This window comes from Chionomys nivalis, chromosome 15 (assembly GCF_950005125.1).
Source record: "Chionomys nivalis chromosome 15, mChiNiv1.1, whole genome shotgun sequence".
In the NCBI taxonomy this organism is placed as follows: domain Eukaryota; kingdom Metazoa; phylum Chordata; class Mammalia; order Rodentia; family Cricetidae; genus Chionomys; species Chionomys nivalis.
The window spans coordinates 9,865,385-9,884,857 of record NC_080100.1 but is presented as its reverse complement, the minus strand read 5'-3'; positions in this window follow the sequence as shown (position 1 = coordinate 9,884,857).

The following is a 19,473-nucleotide window of genomic DNA, read 5'->3' as shown; positions in this document are numbered from 1 at the left end:
TAGCATGGGATTCACAGAAGGCAGTAAAAATGTTCCCAAGCTTGCTGTGTGTTTAGAATGGGGAAAGAAAAATCTCTTGCCCAATTCAGATATTTAACATCAAGGAGGGTGGTTTTCTGCAGCTGTAAACCATCCCTTGCGTGTATAGGGGCACACTACTCACACAAAATTAATGACTGAATATCGTTGAGCCTTTTTAACCTAAACAACGTTATGAGCGGCGACCAGAACAAATTGCTTGTTCTAGAAACTGAAAGAACCGAGTCTAACTTCTTGTGGTATAATAAAATTTACTGGAGTTCCTCTACTACAAAACAAATTAGCCAGCCAGTCTCCCGCCCTCCTGCTGCAAAACGATCTTTCTGAGCACTGCTGTTTAGACTGGTCTAAAATCCCTTCATTTAATCCACACTTAAGATTTCATGGTTGTCGCCAAAGTCCTTTGTGTTCCCCAACCAGAGTGGGCAGTCTCGCAGGGCAGGGCTTGAAGAGCTGAACCCCCAGCTAGACCACCAGGCTTGCCTGAACACTGGCTGTATTATCTTCATAAACTAACCAGTTTTGTGCATCGGTTTCTTTGCCTATAAAATGGGTCCCATAAGACTGTTTTGCGGGGTTTTCCCCCCCACAGGAATTGAATGTGTGAAAACCTGTTGGAATAATGCTTCACATATAATTACCATATTAACATTAAAACTAATAAACATATAGATGTCTGATTGGCTTTCTGGTCTACCTTTGTGTGATTTACTATGCTTTAACAATGAGGTTGGCTGGGCTTTTGTTTGTTTGTTTGTTTGTTTTTTGGTTTGGTTTGCGGGGGTGGGGGGTGTTATTTGGTTGTTTTAAAGAGATTATGTACTCTTGCAGGACAGAAAGCTGGTCAAGAATTCCTAGCACTGAGATCAGAACTTGCTAAAGATTTAGATCAGTCAAAACTTCACATCCACAGGCTCCACTCAGATTCCCTCACATACCCAGTCATCAAATGTCCACCTGAGAATGCCCTCCAGTTGAGACGGTGCCAAGAGCTACACTCAGAGACACTAGCTGTTCCCCGGAGGGGTCAGAATGAATGGCCAGAACAAAGGCTGTGCAGAATAGCTGCATGATGGCTGGGCCCAAAGAAGAAGAGGGAGGGGAGGAGAGAGAGCAAGCAAGGGAGCCTGGACAGAAGTTCCCAACAGCTACCTCATTGGAATTATTGTTTTCATGACCATTTGATTCCTGAAAACGGAATGTGAATGTCCAGGACCATTGAAGACGACATTGCCAAATGTACTTTCCATTGTTATGTCAAACCGTGCATTTTACTTAGGTTTACTTAGTCACACACGTGCCAGCCTCAGGCTAGGACAAGGTGACATTGATCGTGAGAGCCTTGAAACCTGTTGCACTTTGTTCCTGTAATCATTACAAGTCATTTCTACTGAAAGTTTCCTTGGCAGACTTATTGGCCCGTAAGCGAGACGGGTAGCTTTAAGAACCAACTCCTATTCAGCACCCCTTCCAAGCATCCTTTCTTTTATTTCTAGCTAAACTTTATAGGGTAGGCTGTCTATATACAGAGCTATCCATTTTAGACTTTCAATCATGTGGTGTTCCTTGGCCTTGAATCAGGCATGCCCCCAAATGTGTCTATTACCACTTCTTAAGTAGTAAACTCAAATGGAGCATGTTCACATAGGTGTTTCTATGAAATATATGAATACATGAAAGAAGTTAGCATCGGGCACACTCCGGAGCTTTGTTGGAGGAGGACATTACTTTGGAAATGGCTCCCGTGCTCCCCTTATTTTTTCCAGTGGTAAGCCATTATCCACTGTTTTCAACTATACTTTCGTCTTCGAACTGAGCAACATGTGAACTCATTGTATTTGGTTACAGACTGGCTTCCACTTAAACATCTTCCTCCAAGAGGAAATTTACAAAGGGAGATGCCGGGTCCCTTGTTACAATTTGCATACTGAGAATGGGCCACACAATGGGTTTGGTCAGTATTCAGAGAAAAAAATTCCTGGAGGGAATGTATGAGTGAGGGCAAATCAGGTTTCCAACCAAGAAACAGTGAAAAGTCCTAGTTCATTCTCACTTCCAACTGTCTTGGTGGGAAGGGCTAAATATGCAAACATAAAAAGTATTATTTTAATGGGCTGGCAAGACGGCTCAGTAGGTAAACATATCCATTTCCACACCTATGATCTGAGCTTCATCCTGGGACCCAAGTGGAAGGGAAGAATCTACTTCTGCAAGCTGTCCTCCGACTTCCACACAACGCTCTGCAGCACACAGGTGCTGTGGGTGTGCCTGTGCTTAAACACACTCAAAATTAGCAAATGAATGTAATAAGAAATCTACAAAGTATTCACTTGACTGCCTACAAGTATACAGGTCATGGACATTCAGAAGTTTCACTTTAGCCAAGTGTGGTGCAAGCCTCCATTCCAGCATTCAGAAGGGAGAGGCAGTCATTTCTGAGTTCAAAGCCAGCCTGGTTTACATAGCAAGTTCGGGGCCAGCCAAGGCTGCAGAGTGAGACCCTGTCTCAGAACAGAACATTCACACTGAGATGCGACCATCACCGATCACCTGCCTCCAGAATTCTTTTCCTCTTCTCACACGGAAAGTTGACCCCCTCTACACACACTTGGTTCCCTCCTTCCAGCTCCCGGAGGTCACCACTGTGTTTTCTGTCGTGACGAGTCTGACTAGTGCAGACCCTCATGTAAGTGGAGTCACACAGTATCCGTCCTTTTGTGACTGGATCGTCCTTCTTAGCATAGCTCCTAACTCCATCCACGTGGTGGTACATCTGAGAACTTCCTTTTTAGGAACAGATGATATTTCATGCTATGCAAATGCCGTCTCTCGTTCATTCCTAATCTTTCGATAGGTACTCTTTGATCATTGTAGAGAATGCTCCCCTGAACAGGGGTGGACTCACACTTCTCTGAGTCTGTGTTTTCATAATGAGATTATTGGAAAATATGCTATTTCTATGCAGGAATTCTTGAGAAATCACCATGTAGTGTTCCACAGTGGGAAATGCTCCCACAGCATCGGATGAAGGTTCTAACTGCTGCTCGTTCTTTCCTACACTTACCATCATCATTGTCATCGTCTTTGCAGTATGGAGCCACCCCAGGGGCCTTGAGATTAATAGGCAGATGCTGTGCTTCCGAGCTGTATCCTCTCCTTGCATTTATTATTATTATTGCTTAATAATAGTCAATCTCTCAAATGTGGAGTGATACTTCTTTGTGTTTGGAACTGTGGTTTCTCTAAGGATGTATTGACCATGTGCTTATTGACTCTCTTTCTCTCTCTCTCTCTCCACACACGCACACACACACACACACACACACACACGCACGCACGCGTACACACACACACACTCATGCACGTGTGTGCATGTGTAATTTTTCTGCCATCACTGTTGCTATTCCTGCATTTGAGAATTTGAGAAGCTCTTCTTTTTCTTCTTGCATTCTGTGTTGTGTCTCGTGTTGTTTCTTATTTCCATGAAGTTCCTGAATAACTACAAAACCTTCTATACCAAAATCACTTAGGGTGTGTTTATAAATCAATGTGTTTATACTAGACACCAGTGTGCAAGTCAAGAGGTAATGATGCTACCAAAATGGAACCTAGTTCTTGTAAGAGTCAACCTCTAAAATGTTACCTCTTTAGCCCTACAACTTCCATTTAGACAGGCACTATCACTATTCCCAAAAACAGATAGAGAACGGAAACACAGAGGTTCACTGCATCGTGCATGCCCTAGAGCATTTAGCTAGCAAGAACAGTCTAAGACTTGAACCCTGCTTCTAAGGTCACATGGAAAGCATTTCTGAAAAATGTGAATCCCTTACAGGAACTCAACAATCTCCAAAGCCACATGTGGCTGGCTTTCTTTCTCTTTCTCTCTTTCCCTCCCTCCCTCTCTCCCTTCCTCCCTCTTCCCTCCCCCTCTCTCCTTCCCTCCCTCCCTTCCTTCCTTCCTTTCTTTTTTGAGATGAGCATTTGTTAGGAGAAGCTTGGATCATCCAGCAATGTGCCGATGAGTCCAGTGTCACAGCTTGGACGTAAACAAACGCTGTGAAGCCAAGGTCCTGCAGGAAAAGGCAGAAACAGGAAAGTCAAGGCATGAGGCCTGTGGAGGCTGAAAAAGCCGGAGAGCCTGGAGACAGGGCATGAGAGGGCAGGAAGGGCAGCAAGGCAGAGCTGCCCAGCAGGTGATGGGGCCTCTGTGATAGGGCCTTTTACCCATCTCAGTAGGGCTCTCGTGCTACAACTCAGTTGTGGCTTTGAATTTAAAATGGATGGCGATAGCACAGCAATTGCAAAATGTGTTTTGAGTCAGGTAAGTTACAACATTGCCGTATCAATCATTTACACCTTAGCATCGTAAGCCTGGCTCCTAGTGCCGGTGTTGCTAGCAGGGGACACTTAAGATCTGGCTAATGGTAGGGGAGGCTGCGTGACTCTAAGAGGAATCGGAAGATGTGGGGGTGGTGGGTGGAGCACTCTGTGACTTCAAGGCAGTCAGGAACAGAACGTAAGGTTTCCTTCTTTAAAATTGCTCTTTTTATGAAATTAGATTTCTTTGCTCTTCCTCAAATTCCTAACACCTGCTGACTTGCTCTCTGAACTTTGACCCTGGAGTTGGCAGCCCCTAGCTCTGTACCTTCCAAGTTGACTTCCCCAGTCCCTCTAGTCTCAAATGTTCTTCCTGGACCAATGAAGAAGAGCACTCCCTCTAGCTTCTCCACACCACCCGCACCTCCCCTTAGGGCATCCCACTACCTAGTCACACGGAGCATCTTCCCAGGTACTTGTCCCAGTCCTGCTCCAGAGAACAGGAACAGAGAACTGTTAACTTGGGTTTCCTGCATGATATCTGGTGTCCCCTCCATGAGCACTTGTCCCATGAAGCTCTGTCTTCGCTGTCTTCCTTACTAAACACCCAGGACCACAGATGGGTCTCTCACCTCCCTCTTCCAGCAGGCTCAGTACTCAGACATTATTGCCAGCAGTGTCACCTCCCAAGGGATAACACTTCCTCTTTCATGTCTGGGAAATATACTAAGATGGCAGGGACAGCAGGCATCTGACCACACAAGACACACAAATGAAAAGAATATTGCTAAATGCTCTGACGACGAACACAACTGGGAGAGTCACGAGCTCCAGCGTCTTGAAGACATTGACTCTTGAAACCCAAGCACTGTTAAACAAAAACCATATTTTTAGTGTTTACTCAAAGAGGAACAAGCAAGCCCAGCTGTTGTGGTTGTCTGTTCCTCCCCACCCATTTCTAAAGTAGATTTAGGCATTGGAAAGAGACTAGACTTCTTCTCTGGCCTGCTTATTTGGGGAGACCCCTTGATCTGACAAACTCTATTCGTTGACTGCTTTTGCAGGCAGGACAAAGAAGAAGTTCCAGGCTTGACATTTAAAAGAGAGAAGGTGGAAAGTGGCGATAGGAAATCGCAGTTTAGATTCTTGTCTCCTCACCACCAGCTTGAATGACAACGGAAAAAAATCATCACCCTTCTTGGACCTTAGTTTCTTGATAGATAGATGGATAGATGAATGGATGGATGGACAGACAGACATACAAAACATGATTTCTCAGGTTCTGTTTGATCTAATAACTATAATTCTGGGATGAAAATTTCCTCAGTTACTTGGTTCAAATACTTAGAGATTTAAAACATAAAGTGCCGGGCAGGAATGGAAATTCAGTCTCAAAATGAATGGCACAGTAGTGTGGGCCGAACACCAGTGTACCCCATTTATAAATTAATGCCTAATCTGCAGCGGAATTGTATTAAGAGTGGGACCTTTAGGAGGTGATTGCATCATCTTGATGGAGCTGCATGTCTAAGTGGGGTTTGATATTATAAAATAGACAGAAAGACAGAAAAGTACGTTCTAACCTCTCAACACATTCTGCCATGTGAGCATACAGCAGAAGGGCACCATCTGTGAAGCAAAGAGCGAGACTTTATCAGACACCAAATTTGCTGACACTCTGACTTCGGACTTGCCTCCAGATGTGAGAGCAACACCTTCTATTGTTTATAAATTTCCTCACCTACTCTGTCCTGTCGTAAAAGCCTCAGCAGACCAAGCCACACTGGAAAGACTCTGTTTATTTGTTTCCATTGAGGAAGACACGTCTCTTTCTCTCTAGGGTTTTTCTGCTTGCTAGAGGTGCAATGGGGACCCTGCAGTGGGAATGTGTGCAGCCTTTGGGTGCTTAGAGCAAAGCTTCTTCCCAATGATGGAATTAGTGTGGAGGATCAAACCCAAGAGACAGAGAAGGACCCCAACTTCACTGAGCTCCAGGATCCAGCCACACCTGAAGAAGTGGTCCTATTGTGCCTGCAGATATGTGAAGTCCCCATATCCTTCTCCTCCCTGGTTTCTTCGGTGTCAGCCATGTTAACAACACATTTTCTATCAGTCGCAACTAGAACGGCACCAGCATCTGTAGAGAGCATGAGTCTGTTTAACATTGCTGTAGCAGATACCTCGGCCCGCTAACCTTCGCACTATAGAGAAATAGATTTACTATGTGCGGTTTGGAGGCGGAAAGTTCATCGTGTCCATAAACTGCAGTGGGAGCTCTGTAGCATTTAACACAATGGCAGGAACATGTGTAAGAGAACACGAGACAATATGGGAAGTTCAAGAAAGGAAGTCAACATGTCTCATGGTGTGTGTGTCTGCGGTGTGTGTGGTGTGTGTGTGTGTGGTATGTGTGTTGTTGTTGAAGATGGAACCCAGGGTGTCACACATGCTAAGTGAGATCTGTCCCACGACACTCCACAGCCCACGATCACTCTTTTGTAATGACTAACTTGAGGGAACCCTTATGGGTGATTTCAAGCACTCTATCCCAACGGCAACACATTTCACAGAAAAAAAAAAAAACTATGTACAGAAAAATCTTGAAAGAATATCTCCTCAAATTACTTACTCTGTGGGAGTAATAGGGTTAGAGGCTAGTTTTATTTCCCTTTGCACATCTTTGAGTATTTTTCCAAACTTTATAAAATTTCTATGACTGTTCTAATTTTTAATTATTGTTTTAGCACAGTGTCTTCTAAGGAACTTGCTGTATCAGAGACTTCGCCTTCTGTAGTCTGACCTTTGAACCCAGTAGTAGTTGGGATTCGATGCTTTATTGCCATACCTTGTGAAATGGACTGTCATGCACGCTTTCGGTTGTGGAATGCAGCAGTGTGCTTTCTTTAAAGGGGCACCACAGCCAGCATCTTAGGTTGTGCAGGCCACATCCTCTCTCTGTCAATCACTGATCTGTTGCTGTAGCAACCAACGTAAGTGGACATGATTTATAAATAAACAAACATGGCTGAGTTCCAACAATACTTCATTTAGGGCTGCTGAGATTCAAATTATAAAATCATCTTTCCCCACACCAGTGGAACGGGATGTTTGTAGAGACAGCCTTCCACTGTCTTAGTCACAGAGACGTTTGGCCTCTTCAAATACTGCAGTCATTAAGTAAGTACCTGTGGAATCAGTGAGTGGATGAATGAATGGGCCAATGGCAGGTGTTCCTAGGAGCCTACCTTTAGAAGTGGGCAGATCATTGTATGATATAGTTGTAACACGTCAAAAGAATCCTTTGGTTTATTTACCTTGGTGTTGCTCCCAGCCATGACTTAGTGTTGTTCCATATAATCGGAAGCCTTCTGCCCCGCCCAGCTGGCTACCTCCATGGTGGATTTCTGCTTGTTGCCCCATTGTCTTTCTTTGCATGTGAGGGAAGAGGCACTGTTTCTCACACCTTAACCAAGCTTCAAATGAAGCTTCAGGAGTTACCTAGAGCCAGAAGTAAGATGAAGAAGATAGAAAAAATACCGTAAATGGCCATTCCATCTTTCCTGTGCTCTAGCTGTTGTGTGAAATATTTTACATATGATTATTAATTCTTAACCAGCAAAGAGGAGAAAGAGCACACAGTTCATCATGAGCTGTCTAGAAATGACAGGAATTACGTAAAATAAGGTAGAGAGAAGAAAATCATTACTAAAAGCTAAAGGTAAACAGTGGCAGATTGCCTGAGTACATTTGTTTTTGTTATCTTTTTCTAATCTAAAGAGTAGTTTAAAAAGAAGGAATTCAAGTAGATGAAAGATGACAATGTATTTTCTGATAGAATTATGGCTTGAGTCTGAAGCAATCTCTTCAGGCTCATGGGTTTGAATACTGTCACCAGATGGTGACACTCCAAAGGGACTGTAGCCTAACTGATGGAGTTGGGTCACTGGGATGGACCTTTGAAAGTTATAGCCCATTCCCGATACTGTGTAGTCTTTATTTTCTGCTTGGCTGCCAGGGTATAACCAACTACTTCACACTTGTGGTGACACAAACTGAGCCTCTTCTTCTATCCCTTCCTGTCACGACGGATTGAAATCCCCTCAAACCACAAGTCAAACCACATCCTTCCTCCACTAATATTTGCCTATCGGGGTGTTTGTTGGCTTGTTTTTGTTTTCTATGTTAGTTTGTTTGTTTGAGCAGGGAGGAGAATAGCTCACGCAGGAGGAATGGCAGAGCAGAAGGGACAGTAAGCAGAGATAACAACACTTTGCCTCTTAGAGCTCGCACTGTGGAGAAAGCCAAGAAGGGCCACCAACAATGATATTGATAAAATTTGCTGGGTGTCAATCATATTTCTCGCACATCTCAGCACTTACCAAACACCACCCCATCTAATCTTCAAGAAGCAGGGAGGATTGCAAGCCCATTGTACAGATGAAACTGAAGTACGTGAAGGAAATGGAATGCTTTGAAGTGGATTGTGCAGAGGACATGAGCGAGTGTCTGGAAACTGAGCACGTGATGACCAAATCAGCATTCAACAGTGCCTGGTGCATGTGTAGTAAAAGCTTAGCTAATGGAAATATTGTTTTTAGATCACTGACTTTTGAGTTCCACATTTATTTTCCTTTATTATTTGGTAAACTATGTCCACGTCAGATCATCCTTTATAATCAGAGCTTTTTTTTTATTATTATTTTGAATTATGTAGAGGGATGTGCTCTGAGTGTGTCTATGCACACGTGAGGGCCGGTGCTCTTGGAGGCTGGAGGCACTGGCTCCTCTGGAGCTGAAGCTGCAGATAGTTGTATGCCACCCAACATACGTTCTGAGAACCAAAGTCAGATCCTCTGAAGAGCAAGCAGCAAGTACTCTTAACACTGAGCCATTCCTAGCCCCTAACCCAAGATTTTGTTGGAAGAGGGGAAACTTGGAATCTTGTTCAGACTGTGAAACCCAATCTAGTTCTTAGCATTAAGAGGAATGGACAGCAAAGAGAAGCGATACCAGTCAATTTCCTAAGATTAGACAGCTACTTACTATAAAGAACCCTGATCCTCTGTTTCCCAGGGTTCTGCCACTCCAATTGTCTTTTCTTGGTTCGCCCTGCTGTAGAAATGTACAGTTAGCCTGTCTGGGCCCTCTTAGAGAACAGTGATGCCTCCCTGGATATATGTCTTCCCAAATAAAATGGCAAGCACACTGGGCCATATATTTGGTCAATAAAAGACCAATTAGCCACACCAATTGGTACCTACCATGGAACATGGGCATTTACAGTGAGACCATGTCTTTTGCTAGAGTTGACAGCAAGGCTCGTTGGCTATCTTACTATATGAAGGCTGACATCAGGCAGACCCAGGTGACACCACAGCCAGATTTCTGCCATGTGCTGTCAAAGCCATCCACCCAGACTGAGACAGAAGCCTCATGCTTCTAGAGAGGCGGGGCCAGGGGAGAAACACAGAATTGGTTACTGAATATCATTTATTTGTGTGTGAGCACTTGGAAAATAATATTCTGGGCACTTCCTAGACCAATGGTCATATTTGGAACAAAACCTAAATGTGGGTGCAGAGGAAACGCAGTCAGGGAACAAAGTGAGACAGTGGCCCCCCAGGAAGAGCGAACAGTAGTCTGAGGAGGGAACCATTTCAGTTACACTCCTTGGCTCAGTGGTGAGTGATACTGATGCAGAAGAAGGGTAAAAATATTGTGACATTTAATCTCGGCAGGATGGGTTAAGATAAAAACACAGGAGGGGAAGAGTATCAGGGACACAGGCTCTTCTTCTGTAACAGGAAGTCAGGAGATAATGTCTAAAATGATAAAGAGTAGAAAGGGCACATTGCTTAGATCTAGGAAAGGAAGCTGGGTGTGGTGGTGCATGCCTGTAGTCCCAGTTACTTGAGGAGCTGAGGCAGGAGCATCACTTGAGTCCAGGAGTTCCAGGCTGTATGCAAAACAGGTGACATAAGATGATCTCATGGAAGCAGGGGTCACCAGGTCACCTAGGATGAGTGAACCTATCCGGTCAGAAACAGACTGGAAATGTGAGTAGAGGCACCATAAAAATGCAGTTGAAATTATAGAGATGTAAGTTCAAGAGTTACCATCTTTTAAACTCTTAGAACAAAATGCTTTTAGAGTCATAAGTATTTTTATTTTATATTAACTGATTACGTGTTATATATATTCAGCACTGTATACCTTTTTTTAAAAAAAAATGTATGTGCATTAGTGTTTTTTGTCACGATTGTTAGATCTCCTGGAACTGGAGTTACAGACATTTGTGAGCTGACATGTGGGTACTGGGGATTGAAACTGGTTCCTCTGGAAGGGCAGTCAATGCTCTTAACCTCTGAGCCATCTTCCCAGCCACCAGCACTGTATACCTTTAAACTTTTAAGTCCATTTAAGAATGTATAACAGATAACAGTCTCAGAGAAGCCATCAATTTGACTTGTATCCACAGCCTCGGCAGTAAAATCAAATAATGATCTTAATCTATTAAAAGAAGCCAAAATGCACCTGCCTCCCTCAGAGATAAGTGTCTTCAAATACAATGGAAGGTCATGATTTGGAGGAAAGAAAGGGAGGGAGGGGAAGTTCTTAAAAGCAGTCTATACAGTAAAATGGCCCGGCAATTTTGAGACATATTTTCTTCACAGTGGCAGGCCTGGAAGTTGCAGTAAATGGGTAGGCATCCTGCAAGCTGGGAGGAGCCAGGTTCCAGCCCATACCCTGAACATCATAGGCAAGCGCAACAGAGAGATCTCAGAATAGCACTGCTTAAACACATTCAAACAAATGACTGTGAGACCGTGAATCCACTTGGCACAAAATCAAGGTTTCCACTTGCAGGGAACCTTGTATTCTCAGGTCTTCTTTCCTGGCCATCTCTAACCTTTGCTCTGTGGTCCCAGCAGCCCAAAGTCTTGCTAGTCATGGGAAGACCTCTGTCAACGTTGCTTCATCCCTGAAGGCCAAGGGTAGACTCCTGAGTTACAGAAATCCTACAGCAGCTTGCTGCCGCCCTTTCTTCCTAGGCTTCCAGAACATGTATAGGCTAAGATTCAGGGCTCTCCAAGCCTCAACCGCCACCTCTGTGAACACTTCTGCCTAGGAGAGGCGACATTGTGCAGCATTGCGGAGTGTTGCATGTAATGATAACATGGAGTCAGGACCCCAGAGTTACTGGTAACAAAATCCCACGTGGAACCACAGTTTAAAAGGAGAATTCATTGACTCAATGAGCTGGGAAGCCCAAGGGGTAGCACGGCTCTGAACATAACTTTTCCCAATAAGTCACGTGATGCTATGTCGTCCGTCATCCATCTCAGTCCCTGTTTCTTTTTTGTCAGTATCTGTCACTCGCTGCTCCCCCTCAATCATGTGATCCTTATCACACACAATCTCAGAATAAAAGAGACTTTCAGCATATGAAGCAGCACACTCGTATGTGTGCTTTTGCATATGGTCACACTGTACACACACACACACATACACACATACATACACACTATTCAGGGTCAATCGCTGCATATATTATTGTATAAAGCCGGTCTAGATCAACCCTAGAGCCAGAGTGTCTTCAGCCTCGAGTTTAACAGTCCCAAATAAGACATCAAGAGTTCTAAAAGCAGACCAGCCAGTCTGTTACCAAAGGGAAAGGGGAGGAGGAGGTATGGGCAGCTGAAACTACAGAAATCCATGTTTGCCTAACAAATACAATGTAAACAGAGCACACATTTAGTAGAATGTGATTCTTGTGATAACCACTCCTTGCCAGGAAGTCAAAGCAGTCCACTGCCAGCCTCCGTCCTGCGCCCTTTCTGATCATCTCTACTCTGCCCTCACCTTGCCACACTTGCTAATTCTCTCCTGATCCTCGTCCTCACAAGGTCATCTGCCCGGCCCCTACAGAGCGCTCATGTACTGACAGCAAGTGAGATGTGGCAGCTCTGTCTGCATGCACTGTAGTCAGCCCCAACAGAATGTCTGAGGCGCTTGCTCTGCCTTTCCTTGGAGTTTGCCCAAAGAGCCTATGAAGAGGTTGGAGAGACTGCTCGGCAGTTAAGAGGACTTAGTGCTCTTGCAGAAGACCTTGTTCGGTTCCCTGCACCCACATTGCAGTTTAGCTCTGTGGGAGCTGGCGCCCTCTCTGGTTTTCATTGTCACCAGGCATGCATGTGGTGTGCATGAACACATGCAGGCCAACACGCGGTGTGCATAGATAGGCAAACACTCATATGCATCAAATACATTTTTTTTTTTTTTTACAAAAAAGAACCCTGTGAAGGCTTCAATGCTGGACAGTCAGCTTTCCTTCAAAGATTTTAGTGAATATTATTGACACTGCCCTCTCTCATTCTACTCCCTCTTCTGATGAGTCTTCCTAAGAACTCTCCCTCAACTTCCATGTCCTGTTTGGATGTATGTACAACCCATTGATATTAAGGCTAACAGACTGGAGTGTTGTGGGATTCCCCTCTGTATGCTGTGAATACCAATTGTTAATAAAGAAACTGTCTTGGGCCTGCACAGGGAATAGAGGTAGGTCATGAGTCCTGCATGAGACCTACCTGGGCCAAAAGTGATGAGCGTGGCCCTTACATAGACCCCTGGGATTTTCGGAGCCCAAGACAAGAAATTTAATTTATGTGAGACACACCAATCCAAGCAAGGACGGAACAGGAAGGTCTTAGTGTATCAGTGAGATGAGTTCTGTTGTTAGGGTCTGCGGGATCAGACACTGAGGTCCACCCTGCAGCCACTCAGGACAAATCACTCACTTTAGTCCCTTTTGTCTTCCCTGTAGTACTAATAGGATCCATCTGTGTGCTAATAGGATCAAACAGTCATTCAAATGCAGCCATACAAACAAAGATATATATATATAGTCAAGTGACAGCCTGAGACCCACCAAACACCCAGTAAGATGGTCTCTAGTGATAGATGTGACAGGATATGATGGTGTTTCCATATTATCAGTTTTCTCTTATCAAGCGCAAGGACAATGTGGTTAGTGGGGGCAGGCTTTACACCGAGCAACTGAGCTCAAAGGTTTGCTCTGAATAGCCGGGGGCGGGGGGGCGGGGACACCTTGGCCAAGTCACTTACATCATCATTGCTGCTTAAGTTTCTAAGTGGATGCTCGCGGTATTGGGAGTTACCACATGCAAACGTGGGAGCCCGTGGCTGACCCATGGTGACGCTCTCAAAGAATGAATCTTAATGCTGTTTGTAATAAACGAGTTCTGTGCTTTACATTTTAAAGCCTTCTTTGCTTTCAGTGGCCCCAAACATCACTGCTAGAGCGACAGGAGTCAGTTAAATTACAGACCAAAGAGGAGGCTGTGCTCTTGTTTCCCCACTTAAGGTTTAAAACCCTGGCTCTTCAGAGCATCTCCTAGGCTGGAGAGATGACTCGGTGGGCAAAGTGTTAGCCATGCCAATGTGAATCAGGTCCCCAGCTGTGGTTACCTCGACATGGAAGTGTTGGTTCATTGGTTCATCACTACAGTCACCCTATAAGGAGACAAGACAGATGATCGATGGAAAGTGGCCAGCCAACTAGCCTGGAGTACACAGAGGCAACAAAGAGATGGTGCTGTATCAGAGAGAGGACTCTCTCGGAGGTTGAACTCTGAGAAGCTCAGGACTATTGTGCTCCCTGTCTCCCTTCCTCCCTCCTTCTCTTCCTCCCTCCCTTCTTCCCTCCCCTTCCTCCCTTCTCCTCTATCTGCCCCTTCTTTCTCCCTCCCCCCTCCCTCTCTCTCTCTCTCTCTCTCTCTCTCTCTCTCTCACACACACACACACACACACACACACTTTTACACCATTTAACAAGAAAACACCATATCCCCCATTTATATCAGAACAGTTACACATCTATTGTCTTCGTACTTGGCTCCATTGTGATCACTAGAGTTGATTAAAGTTACAATCTCCTGTACAATAACGTCAAAAATATTGTACATAAGATGATCTTGATATTTCAGTTACTGTCACATGATGTGAATCAAGGCTTTTGACTCTTCAAGGAGATGAGGTTGCACAGTTCATGCGCACACATTTCCATCTTCCATCCCAGTCCATGCCACTGATTGACACCCTTCCCACATTTCTTACTCGTCTCTGCAGAAGAATGGAAGATATGATAAGTTAAAAACCTCCCTCTCTTGCGTTCTTTAAAGGGCCAGTGTTTCTAACCCGCTCACATACCTGTGACCACAGTCTCAGACAGGTGGAGACACAAATGTGTGTGTGTGTGTCTGTGTGTGTCTGTGCGTGCACCAGCCTCCCTTCATGACATAGGCATTCTCACACCTGGTCAAGGGAGCTTTGCAACAAAGTGTCCCATGATTTCCCCTCTCACGTGGGCAGCACGGACACTTGCTAGCTGGAAAGTTTGTCTCCACTGGCTCAGACTCCACTCTGCAGATCTAACTTTGTCTGTGCACTCTCTGCATGTGGGACACTATTGCTCTGGTCTGGATTTATCTGTGTTTGCAAGGAGAGGAGCTTGGGCCAACAGCCCTAGTCCCATAGGGTGGGGGAGAGCCCCTATTACCCCAACTGGGAAACATAAAGCCAGAATAAAGGAGCACAGGCTGGCTCATCGTGGAGTAAGAGACTGGTGGGCGGGTATGGAGGGGAATTTCACCCTGCAAGGCCAACAGGAAACCAGAGAGGAACTGTCCTAACCACATTGTGCCCTTGGCTCCAACTGGTTTGCTTTGAAGCAGAGTCCTGCAGAACCTTTCAACAGCAGCTAGGAGAGAAGAATGAATCAAAGGGTGGAACAAACACAAGGGCATCCTTTTGTCTAACATCCTCATCACTGAGCGTGCAACTGTGTTTTGGTTTTTCTTTTCTTCTTTCTCAAGCAGCTGTTGATGACCGTAGAACTTCAACTCGGGGCTTGGGACTACTTGAAAACTTTAGTTAGCAAATGGCAACGCTTGCCAGTCCCTCCTCAAGCCACCTCCTACAGTGCCTCCTACAGACACCAAGCCTTCCCAGAGAAGAACCCTGGCCTCAGCAGCAGAGGAAGCACATGCAGATGCAACTTTCCTGTTTGAGATTCTTCCTCCTAAAGCCCTGCAAGCCACGGGGTTCCCAGAGAGACTCACGTGACTAGGCTCTGCTTGCTCGCTGCAGTTTGTGGATTTGGGAGGGGGGAAATCCACTCGCGTGTGGCTTATCAGAGGCAAACGGACAACTTCTGTAAATTTAGTCTTTGCCGTGCTAGGGGAGCTGGAGAAGCACGAAACATCTGTGTGTTTAGAACTTCCAGAAATGTCACAGAGACCTTCCACTCACCCAGGCAAGCAGAGAGGAAAACAGAAGAAGAAACTCGAGGTTCTCCCCACCCCCACCTCCATTTCTCCTCCTCTTTTTCTTCCTCTTCTTCTTCCTTCTCCTCTTCCCCTCCTCTTCCTCCCCTTCTCCTCTTTGCTAAGCTTTTCCAGAAGCAATGTTTGCTTGCGTGGTTCTACTTTAGTCCAATTCTGGCTGCTTTTATAGAAAATCATAGATTGGATGGCTTAGCAAGCTCACTTCCCACTGCTCTGGAAACTGGGAGGTCCAAGATGAAGGTGTCAGCGACTTCAGTGTGCAAGCGCCACTTCCTGGTTCACAGATGGTTGTGTTTGCCATCCTGGTTTGGAGAAAAGGGCAAGGGAATCCTTTGCGGGGGGGGGTGTGGGGGGGCGGTGGGGGGGGGCAGTGGGGGTGGAATTTTCTGTGCATGTGGCTCTACTTGTATGTCCTAATCACCTCTCCAAAATTCACCGACAGCACCCACGGTGATTGGTGCTCAACATACAGATGGGGGGGTAGGTACAGCATTCAGTAAATGGAAGGTCTCAACACTCCTTTAGCTCCTTTCTCCTCTGATCTCCAGATCAGTGTTCCCAACAACCCCAAGACCCCACTCCCTGAGATAATTATTGCTTAAATGGGTTGGGGGTGGGAGGGCAGATGTGGGTAGTTGCCCTTGGCGCTGTGTGTGTGTGTATGGTGTTATACACACGTAGGCTTACTTGCAGGTACATGCATGAAGAGGCCCGAGTTGAACACCAGGGGCCTTTCTGCATCTCTCTCCACCCTCTTTCTTTCAGACCGGACATGAACTCCTGGGATCTGTCTGTCCGTCTGTAACAGTGCTAGGGTTACAGGCTCACCCTGCACAGGCACACGCAACCATACCCAGCTTTTTACATGGGTGCTGGTAATTCATACCTGGGTCTTTATGCTTGCGAAGCAAGCACTCTTACCCACTGAGGCGTCTCCCAAAGCTCATAGCTACTGTATTCCGTCACATCACAGCAGCTTCCATTCAGGCTTTGTCAGCCCAGCAACACACCTCAGCTTCCTTGGTGGCCTGCCGGCAGTGGCAGCTTCTTCTTCAAAGTGTTCTTGTGAAAACACAGTGAGGCGGCATGAGTGAAATGTGTACCAGTATGTACACATGTATACATACATGCCTCATGTATGTTAGACTCACAACAAGCAGGCAGTGACTGTTAGTAACATGTTAGCATTATAATGTTAGACTCACAACAGCAGGCAGTGACTGCTATCAACATGCTCATCATCACTATAAATTTATCAACCTCCTGGGAGTCACCGTCACCACTGTCATTCGGTACCACCGGTCCTTCTTCATATTATTCTGCACATAGAGCGTTGGTTGGTTTTAATTGTAAACTTGACAGAATCTGGAATTATTTGGGAGATGGGTATGCCTGTTGGGCTATTGATTACACTAATTGATTGGCAAGACCCACCCACTGTAGGCGGCACATTCCTGGCTGGGGTCCCTGATGTGGAGGTGGATGTGTATAGTTGAGCAGCAGTGTGAATTCATCACTCTCTGCTTCCTGGTTGTGAACACAATGTGACCAGCTGCTTCACCAGCTGCTTCCGGACCCTGCATTGGCTTCCTTGCAGTGATGGATCAACTCTTGAAGAATGAACCCGAATAAAACCTTTTTTCCTTAAGTTGCTTCTGTCGGTATAGTTTATCATAAGAACCAAAATGAAAACAAATGTGTAAGAACCATCCTTAAGAACTATTTAATTAAAAGATTATTGTATAGAGTAATGGGTTTCATTATGGCATTTTTAATACATCACGTTTGTTGATAGTTCTCTCCTGTCCTTCTGTCTCCCTCCCATGGGTCCCCTTCCTCCCCAGTGGTGTCCCCTTTTGCTTTGTTTCACCGCTATCCTGTTATGTTCTATTTTCTCTCTCCTCCTCCAGGATCTTCTCCCCTCTCATGCTCTCCTTTCTACTTTCATAACCCCTCCATATATGTGTGTATGTGTGTGTATACATACATACATATATATATACACACACACATATATATATATTCTAATGTAGCATATACACACATACCCACAATGAAATTTTATTTAGCTACAAAACAAAATTAAACCATAACATTATCTGGAAAATGGATGGAGATGGGAAATATTATTATATTATTATAGGTATAACCTAAGTAATTGTTATGTTAAGAAGTAACCTAGCCTCAGGAAGACATAAGAAGGTGGGGTTGGAGGAGAGAACTCCCCTTCACAAAGGCTGGAAAAGGATGCCCTCAAACAGCGCTGCTGCCATGGCCCCCTCAGGCCTCTGTTCAGGTTGAGTACCTAAAGATGTTTAAGACCAGAAGTAATTTCAGATTGTATTTTAATTTTGGTGTGGCTGCACACATACAATAAACTTACTGAAGATGAGACTCAACAGGAAGTATATCGATAGCTTATACTCATCAGCTGAAAGCACAACTTTGAATCTATTCACACACAAACTGTTATGTGGAGCATTAGCTACTGTTCTCAATATGACAACAGCATCATAGGAAAGGGTTATGTGGGTCACAGTTTCAGGGTATAGTCAATCATGGTGGTGGGGCGGGGAAAGGGCGAGAAAGGAGGAGGGATGAGGCGAAGGGGAGAGGAGGAGGAGGAAGATGGGGGAGAAGACGAGGAAGGGAAGGAAGGAAGAGGAAGATGGAGAAAGGGGAGCATCCATTTCTGATGAACAGAGGGAAAATTCCTGAGTATGCACTTCAAGACCAGCTTCCTTGTTCGCTAAATCACAAGAATAGAAACTGCCCTAGTTGGAAGGAGAATTGGCAGATATGACCCGAGCCTGAACCATTATGTTTATGCATCCCTCTCTTGTGGTATCAGGACAGTTTTGTGTGAATCTCAGACTAGCGGATCAGACACGAACAGCTGTCTAACGGTTCCTTTGGTCATATCATAATCCAGATCACTTCAGAGTACCCCTTCTCTGCCAGGGTCAGTCACAAGTGCCACATGGCCCTCCGTCACCACAAGGGGTGGAATTCCAGCGTATATCATGCATGCTCAAACGAGGAGAGGAAGTTGGTGGATCCAGATCGCTCCCTCGCAGCGAGCCGTCGCCATTCTGGCTCAGCCTGCGCTGGACTTCTGCCCCATCAGAGGTTCAACAGGGACAATATCCTCTACAGTAGTTCCAGAATATTCCCCCACCCTTGGCCTTCTGGAAAGTGGCAGGAAACTGAGCAATGATCACTTAAGGTTGTCTACTGCATTTCCTCTCTGAGAGGCCAAGTGAGGAGCTCCTAGGTGCTTTCCACAGCTCCCTAAGTGTCTTGGCTTAGATTTTAGCACAGCAACTGTGACAGATTGTGTAAGCTCGTTCCATCAGATGGACATCAATATCATGATCTGAAGATGTCTCTAAACGGGGACACCCAAGTCCTAACTATGAAAGGGCAGTCAGACATTCCCGCATAGTTTAGTGGTTTGTAAGATACGGGAGGCACACATATGTGGCTTCCCATGCTATTGCTGCCCCTGCAGAATACAGTCACGAAGCAAAGACAATTGACATCCGAGGCCACACCCTTTGTCCTGTTGTGGAGCAAGTGCTTAAGGATGTTATTCAGAATATGGTTTGAAATAGACCAATAGGGGATTCACTTCTGTGCAAATGTTAGGAACGCAGTGATCCAGCAAACCCACATGATCTAGGGTGATCTGGGGTACACAAAAGAGGGTCCTGACGAGATGAGAACATAGGTGACCCTTTCTACATTG